Below are 15,242 nucleotides of genomic sequence, written 5' to 3' on the forward strand. Positions count from 1 at the left end.
TCATGCAGTATTTCTTTCTTTTTCTACATGTTTACATTGTGGGATGATTATATCAAGCTAAATAACAAATTGATTTCCTCACATACTTAACATTTTAAAAAAAATTTCAGTGAGAGCCTTTGAAGGTGGCTCCTTTGCTATTATTCTAGGGTAGTGTTTATGACATGTCAATGCATTAAGGAGTTATTTGGGAATCCCATAATTTTCAGTAAGGATACTAAGAATATAGAGTGGGGCCAGGAGCATGCCTTCAACAAATGGTGTTGAGAACACCGGAGCCCCACAAGTAAAGAAATGCAGCAATGCCTTTAACACACACTATAACAAAGGCAACTCACAATGAATTAAAGATTTATATTTAAGACCTGATACTGATGTAGTCAAGGAGCTAGCAAGGGGGAGCTGATGTCATCAGCTGCCCATGCTCCCAGGTGCACTGCCCAATCCACACCCTCTGTCCATGCAGTGGAAAACCATGGCTCCACAAAACCACCACTGAGAACAGGAGTCTTAAAATAACCAACATGGGGCCGACGCCGTGGCTCAACAGGCTAATCCTCTGCCTTGCGGCGCCGGCACACCGGGTTCTAGTCCCGGTCGGGGCTCCGGATTCTGTCCCGGTTGCTCCTCTTCCAGGCCAGCTCTCTGCTGTGGCCAGGGAGTGCAGTGGAGGATGGCCCAAGTGCTTGGGCCCTGCACCCCATGGGAGACCAGGAGAAGCACCTGGCTCCTGCCATCGGATCAGCGCGGTGCGCCAACCTTGGCGGCCATTGGAGGGTGAACCAACGGCAAAGGAAGACCTTTCTCTCTGTCTCTCTCTCTCACTGTCCACTCTGCCTGTCAAAAATAATAAAAAAATATTGTCAGGAATCTACAGGATACTATTAAAAAACCTAACATTCGGGTTCTAGGAGTTCCTGAAGGCATGGAGAGGGAGAAAGGATTAGAAGGCATTTTCAGTGAGATACTAGCAGAAAATTTCCCAGGTTTGGAGAAGGACAGAGGCATCTTAGTACAGGAAGCTTATAGAACCCCTAATAAACATGACCAAAAGAGATCCTCACCACGACACGTCGTAATCAAACTCACCACAGTGAAACATAAAGAAAAGAATCTAAAAGGTGCAAGAGAGAAACGTCAGATTACTTTCAGAAGATCTCCAATTAGACTCACCGAAGACTTCTCATCAGAAACCCTACAAGCTAGAAGGGAATGGCGAGACATAGCCCAGGTACTAAGAGAGAAAAACTGCCAGCCCAGAATATTATATCCTGCAAAGCTCTCATTTGTGAATGAAGGTGAAATTAAGACTTTTCATAGCAAACAGAAACTGAAAGAATTTGTTGCCACTCATCCTGCCCTGCAAAAGATGCTTAAAGATGTGTTACACACAGAAACACAGAAACATGGTTGCTCGGCGCCGTCCTCGTCCAGCAAGAGACAGAGACCGAACACTTTGCACGGGGTTCCTTTATTGCTCGGCAAGCAGGAGATCCAGCTTCGATCTCTTCTGGGCAGGAACTTCCCTTACACCCGCGTAGCAAGGGTTTATATGCACAATACACGTCACAAATCAGGTGATAGGCTAGAAGCGCGGGGATAGGACAATCTCGTGGCAAGGCGGGAAGGAGCGAGCTAGAGCGGGAAATCTAAGGCGGGAAGGAGCGAGCAAGAGCGGGAACTCCCTGAGATGAGGAAGAACCCGGAAGCAGGGAGTCGGCGCCATCTTAGGGGCACGGTTCCTCCGGTCTGGTTCCCTACATCTCCCTCCTTTTGTTTTTGCACAAATCACATCCCCGACGGCCCTGGCTCATGAGGGCCGGGAGAATATTTACTAGGCAGAGAGTAGAGGTGCATACCCAGCGTGCTTGTGATCCGTTAGTTACGGAACTTCAAGGGCCTGGCCACAACCCCTGATGTCTCCGTTAGGGATCAGTTTTTATTCCCTTTTGCTGGGGCAGGCTGGGAATTGAACCTGCATGCATATGCATATGCTCTCCCAGGACCCCCGGAACCCCCGGGTGGACTCCTGCTGCAGTACCTTTGGTCTCGCATACCCAGTTTTCGCTCCCCGTCAGGGATGGGTGATACAGCCCAATGAATGAGAGGGGGAACAAGACAACTCGAGGAAGGTGTGTGCCTGATGGAGGCATTGTCCATATGTGAGGCGTGAGTAGGGATGGGGGGACGAGGGTTTTAATCGCTTTGTTAGCTGTTGGTGGCGGAGCTGGTCCTGTGGGCCTCCGCCATCAGAGATATGCACGGGTGCCGTAGTGCGCCAGCACGCCCACTGTCCAGGCGTACCAACACAGGGGGCTGAGAGGTAGGGGGATGAATGGACTACCTGTGGCAAATGGTCAGGACTAGAGGACCTGCGAGTACTTTGTAACTGGGTGGCATAGTACGACTGACCGCCAGAAGTGCATTGGAAGTATGAGGAATCGCAAGAGCTGTGCATGGATTCTTGAAAGGTCGAGCAAGGACAGGAGTGGTTTTTGCTATGGGGATCAGAAACGCGGGGTTTGGGCACACATATGTAGCCGCGTGGTAGGCCGGGGATCCCCTGGAGGGGCAGATATGCAGTTCTGTCCCCACAATCAGCTGTGGCGATGTGAGTACGCTGCAGTACGGTGTTGCTGGTCCCCCCCTTGCAGTCGCAAGGGTTGCCTACGTTCTGCAGTAAAGCAGTGGGGTTGGAGTTAAAGCCCGCATAAGAGCCAGGGAGCAAAGCCGCTGCCAGTATGAAGAAGCGGAAGGGGTGCATCTCACGTCTCGTTGTTTTGTTGCAATTTGTCGTCCTGTGAGAGCGTGGTAATCTCGGTTATCTCGGGGGAGATGTCGTCCGTAGGTGATAGAGGTGTATCTTGCGGCGGCGGGGCTGTTTTTCTGACCAATCTTTCCGGTATCCAGAGAGGTTCTCTTCCAGATTCCTGTGGGAAGACACAGACCGCGCCTCGGTTCCAGCATAATACCGGATCCGGGCCGTACCACTTTCCCGTGAGGACATCTTTCCAACGGACATAGCCTCGTGAAGATGGCTCCTTTAACATGTGTCTCTCAGCGGGGGACATAGAATGATCTGTCAAATTCAAAAAGTTTATAGTAAACAGTGCAAGGGAGAGGCGCATTCGAGGGGTTTTGCCCGTGGCAATTCCCTCCTTTTGTTTTAAGAGAAAAGCCTTGAGGGTTCGATGAGCCCTTTCAATTATGGCCTGTCCCTGAGGGTTATAAGGGATTCCAGTTTTATGTTGTACCTGCATACGGGTGCAGAAATCTTGGAATGATTTACTTGTGTATGCAGGACCATTATCTGTTTTTAAAGTTTTTGGTTTGCCCCAGGCTGCCCATGCAGCAAGGCAGTGATTAATGACATGGGTGGTACGCTCACCCGTCTCCAGAGAAGCAAAAATTACTTGGGAACAGGTGTCAACTGACACATGAACATACTTTAAGGTCCCAAACTCGGATATGTGGGTGACATCCATCTGCCAGATATGTCCTGGTAGTAATCCTCGGGGATTAACCCCCACCGAAGGCACAGGGGTTAAAGTAGGGCATGCGGCACAATGGCGAACAATATCGCGAGCGGCAGCACGAGAAAGACCGAATTTGGCGGCAAGGGTTTTTGCGTTTACATGGAACTCTGAATGAAACTGGATAGCCTGCTCTTCTGGGGAAGAAAATTGGAGTATCCAAATGGGGCGTGTGGCTTGATCAGCTATAGCATTGCCTGTGGTCATGGGTCCAGGTAAGGAAGAATGAGCTCTAATATGAGTAATAAAGAAAGGAGCAGACCGATTCCAAATAGATTTTTGCAGGGTGAGGAAAACTGTCGCTACGGAGGATGAAGAATTGACTAGTCCTGCGGCCTCAAGGATAGACACAGAATTAACCACATAGCGTGAATCAGACACAATATTGACAGGTCCGGGGAAATCAGAGAAGACTTGGTTAACTATAAGAAGTTCAGTTACCTGGGGGGAGTTAGTAGCGAATTGGAATGTTTTTGGCACAGATCCTGAAACAACATATGCACCGACTCCTGTTTTAGAACCGTCGGTATACACTACTGGGGCTCCCTGTAAGGGCTTTTGGGATGTGGACTTTGGAAAAATAACTGGGTGAGACTGAACAAAGGTTAGCAAAGGATCAGAGGGTGTTCTGTTTGTAATAGTTGCGGAAGTGGAGCAGACTAAAACCGCCCAAGCATCAGTACAAGCGATTAGCACACGTACCTGTTCCATGGAATAGGGGACAACAATGGTGGATGGTTCGCGTCCAAAATGTTGGATAGCCCTCTGAATGGCTAGGAGAGTTATCTCCGCCACTGCCACGGGATAGTAACTAATAGATCTAGTAGATGACATTGAGGGATGGATCCAGAGGAGAGGCCCATCCTGCCATAGGACCGCGGTGGGCTGTTTAAGGGTGTCGAGGACCCAAAGAGTAAGGTCTCCCGCAGGGTCCCAACGTTTTAGGGCAGCTTTACTAAGGGCATCGTTGACAATTGACAGTGCTTGTTTGGCCTCAGAGGTGAAGGTTCGGGGGGAAGCAAGATCCGGGTCTCCTTTAAGTATATTAAAGAGGGGCTGCAATGCAGCATTAGGAATGTTAAGGTAGTGCCTAATCCAATTGATATCCCCTAAAAGTTTTTGTAAGTCATTTAGAGTGGAGATAGCATTGATTTTTATTTGAATTTTTTGAGGTCTAATTTGAGTAGGGGCGACTATAGCCCCAAGATAAGAAACTACAGACGATAATTGCACCTTATTAGGTGCAATATGCAGCCCTGCCCCTTCCAGCACTTGTTGGAGTGTACTGTATAAGGCCAGGAGCCTCTCTGCTGTGGGGGCTGCACACAGTAGGTCGTCCATATAATGTAGGCACCTGCAGTCGGAATATCGGTCTCTAAGAGGTTTTAGTACTTGGGCTACATAGACTTGACACATGGTGGGGCTATTAGTCATACCCTGAGGCAAGACTGTCCACTCCCAACGCTTGTCCGGTTGTTCCTGGTTCTGGGTGGGGACAGTAAAAGCAAAACGTGGGGTATCCTTTTTGTCCAATGGAATGGAAAAGAAACAATCCTTAAGATCTATTACAATAACAGGCCATTGGTTGGGAAGTGCCGAAAGCAGAGGAAGACCACGTTGCACAGGGCCCATAGGCTGCATCTGTGCGTTGACTGCCCTAAGATCATGTAAGAGTCTCCATTGACCTAATTTTTTGCGGATGGCAAAAATAGGCGTATTCCATGGAGAGGTGGATGGGATCAAATGACCAGCGTTGACCTGCTCCAAGACCAGAGTGTTGACTGCCTCCAGTTTCTCCTGAGATAGGGGCCACTGTGGAACCCAGACGGGTACGTCCGTTAGCCACGAGATGGGTAAAGGCTCCACTGGTTTAGGAGGCGAAACAGTGACCCCTAGGAAAAACCCAGGCCAACTTTACTTGGTCTTTGTTTTGGTTCAATGGGGGAAGGGTGGCCCTGGAGCTGGACACCGAGTCCCTTGCCTGGGACGTAACCCATATTTTGTAGCATAGATCGTACTGCAGGGGAAGTGGTGACCAAAGCAACATCCATTTCGGCCAGGACGTCTCTCCCCCAAAGGGAAATGGGTAGAGGTAAAATGAATGGAGAAAACTGTCCTCTATGACCCTCGCTATCCTGCCATGACAACAAGGCTGCACTGATTTTTGGGAAATGAGCAAAACCAAGTCCTTGCAAGGTTTGTTCCGCCACATTTGTAGGCCATGTACTAGGCCAGTCCTTTGTTGCTATAATGGATTTGTCGGCTCCTGTGTCTAAAAGTCCCTTAATGTCCTTGCCATTAATCTGCAACACTAAAGTGGGACGTTCATTTAAAAGCATATGTAAGCCGGTAAAATTAATGCCAGAGGACCCAAAGTTACCAGCGCCGCGAACGTGGTTTTTAGCTGGGATTAAAGAGTGAAGACTGGGCAGTAATAACATTTGTGCGATACGGTCTCCAGGATTGATTACTAAAGGTCCCTGAGGGGCCTGAACCATGATCTTTACTTTACCAGTGAAATCAGAGTCAACTACCCCGGGGATCACAGCTAGCCCTCGGAGGGCGGCGGAGGACCGACCCAACACTAATCCAACCGAATCCGGGGGCAGAGGACCGGAGCAGTCGCTCTCCACTAATTGTACCCCCATCTCCGGAGTTAAGAGGAGAGGGGAGGTGGCGCGGAGGTCCAGGCCTGCGGACCCGTGAGTGGCACGGGCTGAGGGTGCACTGGGTGTAGCGCAGACACGGGAGGTGGAACCTGAGAGTAGATTTGATTTTGGGGGCTCCTCGCTGGGTTGGGGAGCCCCCTCTGGCCGTTTTTTGGCCCCTGGGCGCTACCTGTAAGTGGGTTGCCATCGATATCGAAAGCAGAACGGCATACCTCTGCCCTATGAGGGCCCTTGCGGCAACGGCGACAAGGCTCTATGCCTGAAGGCTGTGCCGTGGAATACCCATGGCTGAGATTGGGGCAATCGCGTTTTCTGTGACCCGGTTGATGACATTGGAAGCAAAGTCCTGAAGATATGGGGGGTCGGGTCGATTTAGATTTTGGACTGTTTTCTTTGACTTTTGCCAGCATCGCAGCTAGGCCCGCATTAGTAAGTGGCCCACCGGTATCTCTGCAGTATTTTAACCAGGAGTCCAGAGATTTATGTCTATATTGTCGAAGAATGTTTTTGCACTCTTTATTAGCCTGCTCAAAAATAATTTGTTTGACCAGTGGCTGAACGTCAACCTCGGAAGGGAAAATACGCGACGCAGCCTCAAGTATGCGAGCGACAAAATCAGCGAAGGGTTCGGCCGTGCCCTGAACGATCTTGGTGAGGTGGCTAGCTGAGTCACTTGGATTGGACGCCTGCCTCCACGCACGTTGGGCACAGTTGGAAATTTGCCTGTATACTTGTCTAGGGAATTGGGTCTGGTCAGCCTGATAAGGTCCACGCCCTAAAAGCATATCAGCATTCCACGTAGGGTGGCCGTCCTCAGCATTTTCATCTGCCTGGTCATGACAGCACTCTGTATTCATAGATTGCCACAAAAGAAAGCCGCCTGGACTTAAACAGGCCCGAGCCAATTGGGTCCAGTCGCTAGGTGTTAAAATGGACTGGCCGACTGATTCAAGGAGTGACAATGTGAATGGGGCTGTGGGTCCATAGTCATGGACCGCAGCCTTAAGTTGTTTTAATACTGTCATGTCCAATGGTTCGTGCCGGGCCTCTCGCGTGCCCAAAGCCAAAACAGGGTAAGCCTGAGCGGGGGCAGCGGGAGCGCCAGTTCGCAACTGTTTCCAGGCTTGTTGATGAAACTGTCTGCCTGAAAAAGGTGGCACATTTGGGACGTTTAATGGCCATGGCGGCACGGGTGTTAGATGGGGCTGAGGCACGCCTACATGACCGCCAGTAGGAGGCGCTGCGTCTTTAATCTGATGGGCGGGCACGACATCGATAGGAGGAGCCGTAGGCACTAGAGGGCGTAAACAGGCATCTTTTAACTTTTGCCGCAGCTGCGCATACGTAGGAGGCGGGGATTTAGGATCGCCGTCCCCTTCCCCCTCAGACTCAGAGGAGGCGGAGCCACATTCGGAGCCTGAGGCCAGTGAGGAAGTCTGGCATCCCGTGTCCTTAAATTGTATGAGGTCCCGGGCGCCGTCCGAGCTCTGAGAACGAACTTCCTCGAGAGCCTCGCGAACCGCCGTAAGAGTCGGGCGGTCCGCTCCCACCGACCTCTCCTCTTGGAGGCACGCCCGCAGTAGTTCCCATAAGGGGAGAACAACGGGGTCGATATCGGGTTCCTGGGGATCGTTAACTGTGCGCCGGAGATCCTTTCCTAATTTCTCCCAAGACTCAAGAGTTATTTGGCCCTCGTGGGTGAGCCACGGCGCAAAGAAATCAACACTTCCAAGGAACCTGACAAGTGTGGTCTTAGAAACCTTAATCCCTTTGCTACGCAATAATGCTTTTAACGGATTAAGCAACATTGAATGGCTAGATGAATTTCCCATTTTCAGTTTAAAGCGGGAAGACACGTCCGCTATCTTATTTTCAGTTTAAAGCGGGGGAACAAGTCTGCTATTCTTTCAGTTTAAAGCGGGGAAACAAGTCTGCTATTCTTTCAGTTTAAAGCGGGGAAACACGTCCGCTATCTTAGGGTGCGTCCACCCTCCAACCACGAGATATACCTCACTCGCGGGGCCCAGACGGTAAGACTGACCTCGCTTACCTTCTACTTACCGGGCAACGTAGAGGAAGCTCCCCGTACGGGCCACCAGCTGCTCGGCGCCGTCCTCGTCCAGCAAGAGACAGAGACCGAACACTTTGCACGGGGTTCCTTTATTGCTCGGCAAGCAGGAGATCCAGCTTCGATCTCTTCTGGGCAGGAACTTCCCTTACACCCGCGTAGCAAGGGTTTATATGCACAATACACGTCACAAATCAGGTGATAGGCTAGAAGCGCGGGGATAGGACAATCTCGTGGCAAGGCGGGAAGGAGCGAGCTAGAGCGGGAAATCTAAGGCGGGAAGGAGCGAGCAAGAGCGGGAACTCCCTGAGATGAGGAAGAACCCGGAAGCAGGGAGTCGGCGCCATCTTAGGGGCACGGTTCCTCCGGTCTGGTTCCCTACACATGGTCATCAATATGAAAGAAGGTAAAGGAAGGAAAGCTCACAGCAAAAGATCACAGGAAGCTCAATTTCTCTTTGACATAGAATTAAACTCTGATGCTCTGTTAAAGCAAGGTGTTAAAGTAATCTATTATGTTCTCTTGATGTCTGTTAAATTCTAATTGTTCAAAAACAGCTGAATTTTTATTAAGAGCTATGGGTTATTTAAATATGTGCTTATTTTCAAAGATTTGAATAATCACCTTGTAACATGATCAAATTTGTTCTATGTTATGTCATGATTTTAAGGAATCTTATTTCAACCAGATATTTTGGATTTTGAGCCTTCTTGGCATTCTTGACAGGCATTCAAAAAATCAAAGTTTCAAACAATCTGGACTCTAAAATTTCCAGTGAATCTTGGACTTTGGTTTTTCCAGTTTGGGCCCAACTGAAACACTCGAAGGACCTATGTCTCTCATCTTATAGAGACACCAACTAATCAGTCTATTTGGAGTATATTAGAAGTACTGTCAAGATGTGACGTGGTACCAAATTTTAAGTTTCTAAAATGGAAAATGCTATTAATACAAATGTTTGAGAATTAAAAAGTCTAATGATCTTGTGTTAGTGGACATGATAGTTATCTTAATGAGAAAGCCCCAGAGGCCTAAAGGGTTAAATACTTGTAAAATCCTACAGGTGCTTTCAAAAATACTGTGAAGTAAGCAAGTGCCTCTTGTTGGTTGATGAGTTTATAATTTTAAACATGGCGACTTAAAGTCTTTTGTCATCCACAGTTATATATGATTTGCTGCTCATAAAACTAAAGCGTTGTTGGTTCTGTGTTTAGCTGTCCTCCTATAGGTTCCTATGGACTTTTTCCAGCCACTTCTATTGTATTCAGTATTTTGGGATGGCTCTGTAAACAGATGAAGCCAATAATGTATTAACAGTACCAACTGAGAGAAAGTATGGTTAACTGAGGTTACTAAAAACAATAGCAATTCAAATCAATTGGTAATCTACAAAAAGAGTTAAAGATTTTAAGAGCTATTATTAAAATTGCTATATTGGTCTATTATGCTATGTTATATATGTGTACATATTGTATGTCCACATGGGAAAATTTTATTAAGAGTTTTATTTTAATTGGCTTATAGATAAGATTGTCCATAAATTTAAGCTGCTAAAATTAATCAAAGATACATTTTAATTTGGGTGACCTGAATCTGTGTATCATATGTTTCATACTTGTTGGTAGAAAGAAACTAAAACCATTTTATATGGTTGTGCTTAAGTTTACTGGTTAAACAAACTACACCATGTTAGATATTTAAGAGGTGTTTTCAAATGCATGATTCTTAAAATTTATAGAAGGCATTGGACCTTTTGGTAAATGTTTTCTTAAGTTGTTATCTAATGGTTGAAACTGTTTGCTAAGTATTCATGTAATATTGCTATTGTCAGCAAGCGATCTAGGACTTGCTCCTTCATTTCTCTATTCTAAGCCCAACTTGTTCTTTCATTTCTCTATTCTCCTCAAGGTAGGAAACTAATTCTATTATGAAGGAATCTGCAAGATGCACAATTTAATCTTTAGACCTTATAAAAGAGATGACTAACATTTCTCTGTAATAGCATAGCCAAAATAAGAACTTAAATAATAATCTCATAGCTAGATTTACTTCGCCATCAGCGAAGTATACAGTAAGTAGAAAAAACCTCCCTTTCAGACCAAAGGGAAAGAAAGATTTTAAGTGAGAATATAATTTTCCTCATGGGCATTGTCTACCTTAGAAAAACTACTACAGAACATGCCTGTGACTATATACTGGTAGTTCAGGCCACCAAAGATGAGAGATGGGACTTGGGCACTCCCTTGACTTGCATCCTCTGGTCTGCTTTAACACAAACCAGGAGGAAAAGAAAGCTAGGCATCAGAAGCAATGGGTGGCAGGCCTATTAATGGCTGATCTGTACAGTGATCTGCCCTCAAGGAGACCCAACAGGCCAGTCCACTGCAGTGGCTTTCAATGTGGTAAGCCTGGGCTTCAGCAGAAGTCAGCTTGTGAAGAGCCCTGGCAGCTCTGCCAAGAGTTGGATCACTGGAAATGGACCTGCCCTGGAGTTGAAGGATGCCCAGGTCAGAGCCACAGATCTTATTGGCTCTAAGCTGAAAAGCCCTTCACTCAGCCCAACTTCCAAAGTGACCACTGCAGCTGAGGGGGCAGCCAAGTAGGGTCAGCAACATTGCAGGCAGAACTGTAAATTTCTTGTTAGAGATGCCCCCTGCCTTTACCTGGCCAGCTCTCCTCCCAGGCCAGCCAAGTAATGAAAGTCAACAGAGTGCCTCCCCCTAGGAGGTTCACACCTCCCTTAGGATATACCCCATGTGAAGAGATAGATAGGTCTGGGCCTCTTAACTTACAAGGCCTAAAGCCCAACAGATTATTACCTAGCCCCTTCTGTCAGGTTCTATTTGCCTCTCAATCAGAAAACTTAATTGTAGCTTAGACAGCACCTTTCTTAGCTCCTCTAATAATGACTCTGTCCTTTGTTCTAGGCCCTGTCTAGCACACTTGGGCCTCATTCCTTTGTAATCATAACCTCTACTCTGCCACCAATGGCTCTACTCCCAACCTGTGTGTACTGATGGTCCTCTTCCCCACTTACTGCTGTATAATTGTTCAAACCTGGTAAATGCCACTCTTAGGATCATTGGTTACTATCCTCACCCTGTCTTTTATGACCTTGTCTAAATATGATCAGAATCAGCGAACTTTGAAGGCTTCCATCGCCTTGGCAACTCATGATGAGAGCCTGGGGTGGTTACTGGCGCCATAAACTGGAGTGTCAATTTGTTGGATCAACAACAGGATCTCTGTCCTTAATGTGCTGTACATTTTGATTTAATGCTATAACTAGTACTCAAACAGTATGTTTCACTTTGTGTTTCTATGTAGGTGCAAACTATTGAAATCTTTATACTAAATTGATCTGTATATAAAGAGAATTGAAAATGAATCTTGATGTGAATGGAAGGTGAGAGGGAGCGGCAGAGGGGAGGGTTGTGGGTGGGAGGGAAGTTGTGGGAGGGGGAAGCCATTGTAATCCATAAGCTGTACACTGGAAATTTATATTCATTAAATAAAAGTTAAAAAAAAAGAAAACCACTCAGCATACATGAAGGACTTACATTTAACATCTGACATTGATGTGGGAAAAAGAGAAGGAGACTGCAAGAGAGAGACAGAGAGGAGAGAGGAGGGAGGAGAGAGACAAGAGGAAGAGAAGCCAAGAGAGGCCAAGAGAGTAGGGAGCAGAGCCAAGAGAGCACGTGTTCAGGAACAGGCCCTTTTAACTTTGCCTGAGGGTGGGCAGGGAAGCAGGAGTAGCGAATCCCATGAGGAAGGGGGTGGAGCCTGGCTCAGGTAGCTGGGCTGTGCAGCCACCTGGCTAAAACTACACCAGTTTCCTAACATTCCCCCCTTTTGTTCTTTATAAAGCAGGATTTGTATGGGGTTACATTAGTCCCAAAAGTCCAGGGTGGGTAGAGGGATGATGATCTGTCTTTAGAGCTACTTCCTGCTGACATGGGGTGAGGAGGTACTCTGCTGGCATGGGGCAATGTCTCAGGCCACTGTCTCCTGGGTGGGGAGCCGAGTATATTCCTATAGCAGCATTTGGTTGAACGCCTGGTTGTTGAAGGCCTTCGTTTGTGCCATTATAACTTGCTGTAAACACTTAGACACTGTAGTATAAAAGACAGGGTTGAGAATAGTAACCAATGATCCTAAGAGTAGCATTAACCATTTCATAGAGGAGAGGAAATGGGGGGGGGGGTCTCTGGACCCTTGTGGGGACAGTTTGATGGATTTGGCTTAAAGCTGGTCCCAGCCAAGACTGGGAGAAAAGCCACTTAACTTTTGCAGGTAGCGGGGTTTGTCTGTAGAGAAATTCTGAACAATCATACAACATTAAGTGGGGAAGAGGACCATCAGTACACACAGGTTGGGAGAAGAGCCACTGGTGGTAGAGTAGAGGCTATGGTTACAAAAGAATGAGGCCTAAGTGGGCTAGATACAGAGGACACAGTTGTTATTAGAGAACCTAAGAAAGGTGCTAAGCTACAAAAGGATAAATTTTAAATTACATTTTACACTTCCTCATGAACTACAAACCATTCAAGAAGAGGTAACGCGGCTTATCTGATAGTCAGGGAAAATATAAAATATGCCTGAAAGCTCATAAACTTGTGACTCTCTATGGATATTATACTCTAGCTTCTGACATCTACTGGAGATGAGAATGAAAGGTGTACACAGTAAAGGATGTTTTGCTGTGAAACCCCCATACTCCTTTGTCAGACAAATCCAGTGGTTTCTCAGGTAAACCATGATCATCATGTTCGCTGTTGCACTTGTGTTTCTGAAAACATTTCTCAGGAGCATTCTCCCCATTGTTCTGCTCATTATATACATGATGCTGGGCTTAGTGGCATGAAGTTTAGCAAAGTAGTTACTTTGGGGTAGAAAGAATCTTCTGTGAATCCAGGGAGACACAGGAGCTTCACTGCCAGTCCCTCCCATGCCAGACTCAGGATCTCCTGCTCCCTCCAGGTCAGACCCTGTCTGCTCTGGGGATCTGAGAAGGACAGAGTAACTTTCAAAGACTTCAACAGCCTCTTTTTAGATAGTAATTATAGGTTATAATTGGTTTCCATAATTAGCAAGAGGAAGAGTTCACAAAATTCTCAGTACTCCACCTGACATACACTGCACCTGCAGGTGCAAAGATGACTGCAGCTCTGCAGGGAGGTGAGGTCACAGGCCACAGCTCTTATAGTGCTCCAGCTGCCTCCAGCCCACCCAGTGCTGACTGCTTGCCCTGGCAGCTGAGAGAAATTGGGGATTTTCTACATCAGCCCAAAGGAGAGAGTCTTCAATTGAGAGGCATATCATAAGTCTGGGTAAGAGATCAAGTGGGAAAAGGGGATTCTCCCATGTTTGCTCCTGGTCCTGTGCCCCAGCATACAGGGAGGAGGAAGGATTCTGAGATGTGTGCTGAGCTAGCACAGAAACACGGGGGTCCTACACCCTACTCCAATCCCTCGTGGCTCCTGATGCACTTTGGTGTCATGCATAATGATATTGATTCTTGTTTGCTTAATGAAAATAATCATGCCATCTGGTGTTTAATGTATTTAAGGACTGTAGGTCCAAAATAAGTTTCTGTTCAATTTTCTGCACAGGACTCATCACTCTACTTTCAGAATTAGCAGAGAGGCTGCTGTGGAACCGCACATGCTTATAATGTAGACAGAGACAAACCTCAGAATCGTATAATCTTGGGATGCAAGAGTGGCTGCCAGTGTCAGCTTCTGGAATAGCAAGGTTTTCTCCAATCCTATTGTATTAATTGCCCAATGGAGGCAGTGATTATTTCCCATTGAAAATCCCCATGATTACGGTAAGATTATGTTCCTTGTTTAAGTACATGAAGCCTATTTAAGAAGAAAGTAGTGGTAACCCGTAGTAATGAGTTTCAGATGTAATTTTTCACTTTTGTTCTGGACTGAAAATATTTTCATCTTAACTGCAAGCTCCACTTTGTCATGTGATAAAATAAATAAGATCTGACAACAGAGATTGCATCTGCTATGCAAGGCTTACACACAATATATTTCAAAAATCTTGACTTATGGGAAAATACTTTTACTTAACTACTAGTAAAGACATAAGTATATTACATGAACATGGAAATATTTAGTTTCTACCATACTTGACTTCACCAGACTGGTATTAATGTCACTTTGTACAGACCACAGCCAATTTTCAGTACTTCATGCCATTTTTCTTGGTACAAAAGCCAACTGATGTTTCTATTGTCTTCCCCAATACAGACAACTTGGACTAGTTTAATTACAGTTTTCAAAGAGAAAGAGTCGAGAAAATGATACTATAATCAGGTTATATGCATCTGGGTAAGAAACCTAAATGTATAACCATTATTGATGTTATCTTAAGGAAGAAATCTTTATGTATCAAGATAAACTAATACACACAAACTATGAAAACCAATTACCAGCAGCCTAAGATAGATTGATAATACATGAAATTAGATAGGTATACATATGTGTCATTTGAAGAACACAGCTAAGTAGCTCTGTTAGAATAATATGGTGGTTAATTTCAGTACTTTAGAACAAGCCCAGCCAGGTTCAATATTTCACTTTGCACGCAAAAAAGTTTAAATTTAGACAAATAACTATCCTAATGCTGTGTGCATGATCATTTTATTTCCAATGAAATGAATCCTGCAACCTTCTCATGGAGTCATTAAAAATACTGGAATTAATACATGTGTCTGTTCATGTCTGTAGTCAGTGTTGTGTAAGTAGCCTTAAAGATTATATATCCAAGTATTTGGAAACATGTTCAATATAAAAACGTTAAGCAGTTATTTCTAAGGGTGAACTGGTGTAAGTAGAGAATAAGAATATAGAATGCTGAATTTCACCTGACATTAATGCACGTGGTTTGTGTATCATGTTCCCATACAGGAATCTCTGGCCCAGAAACAATAAACAGACACTGGGAGGAGATGGG

This window comes from Lepus europaeus, chromosome 19, assembly GCF_033115175.1.
Source record: "Lepus europaeus isolate LE1 chromosome 19, mLepTim1.pri, whole genome shotgun sequence".
NCBI lineage: Eukaryota > Metazoa > Chordata > Mammalia > Lagomorpha > Leporidae > Lepus > Lepus europaeus.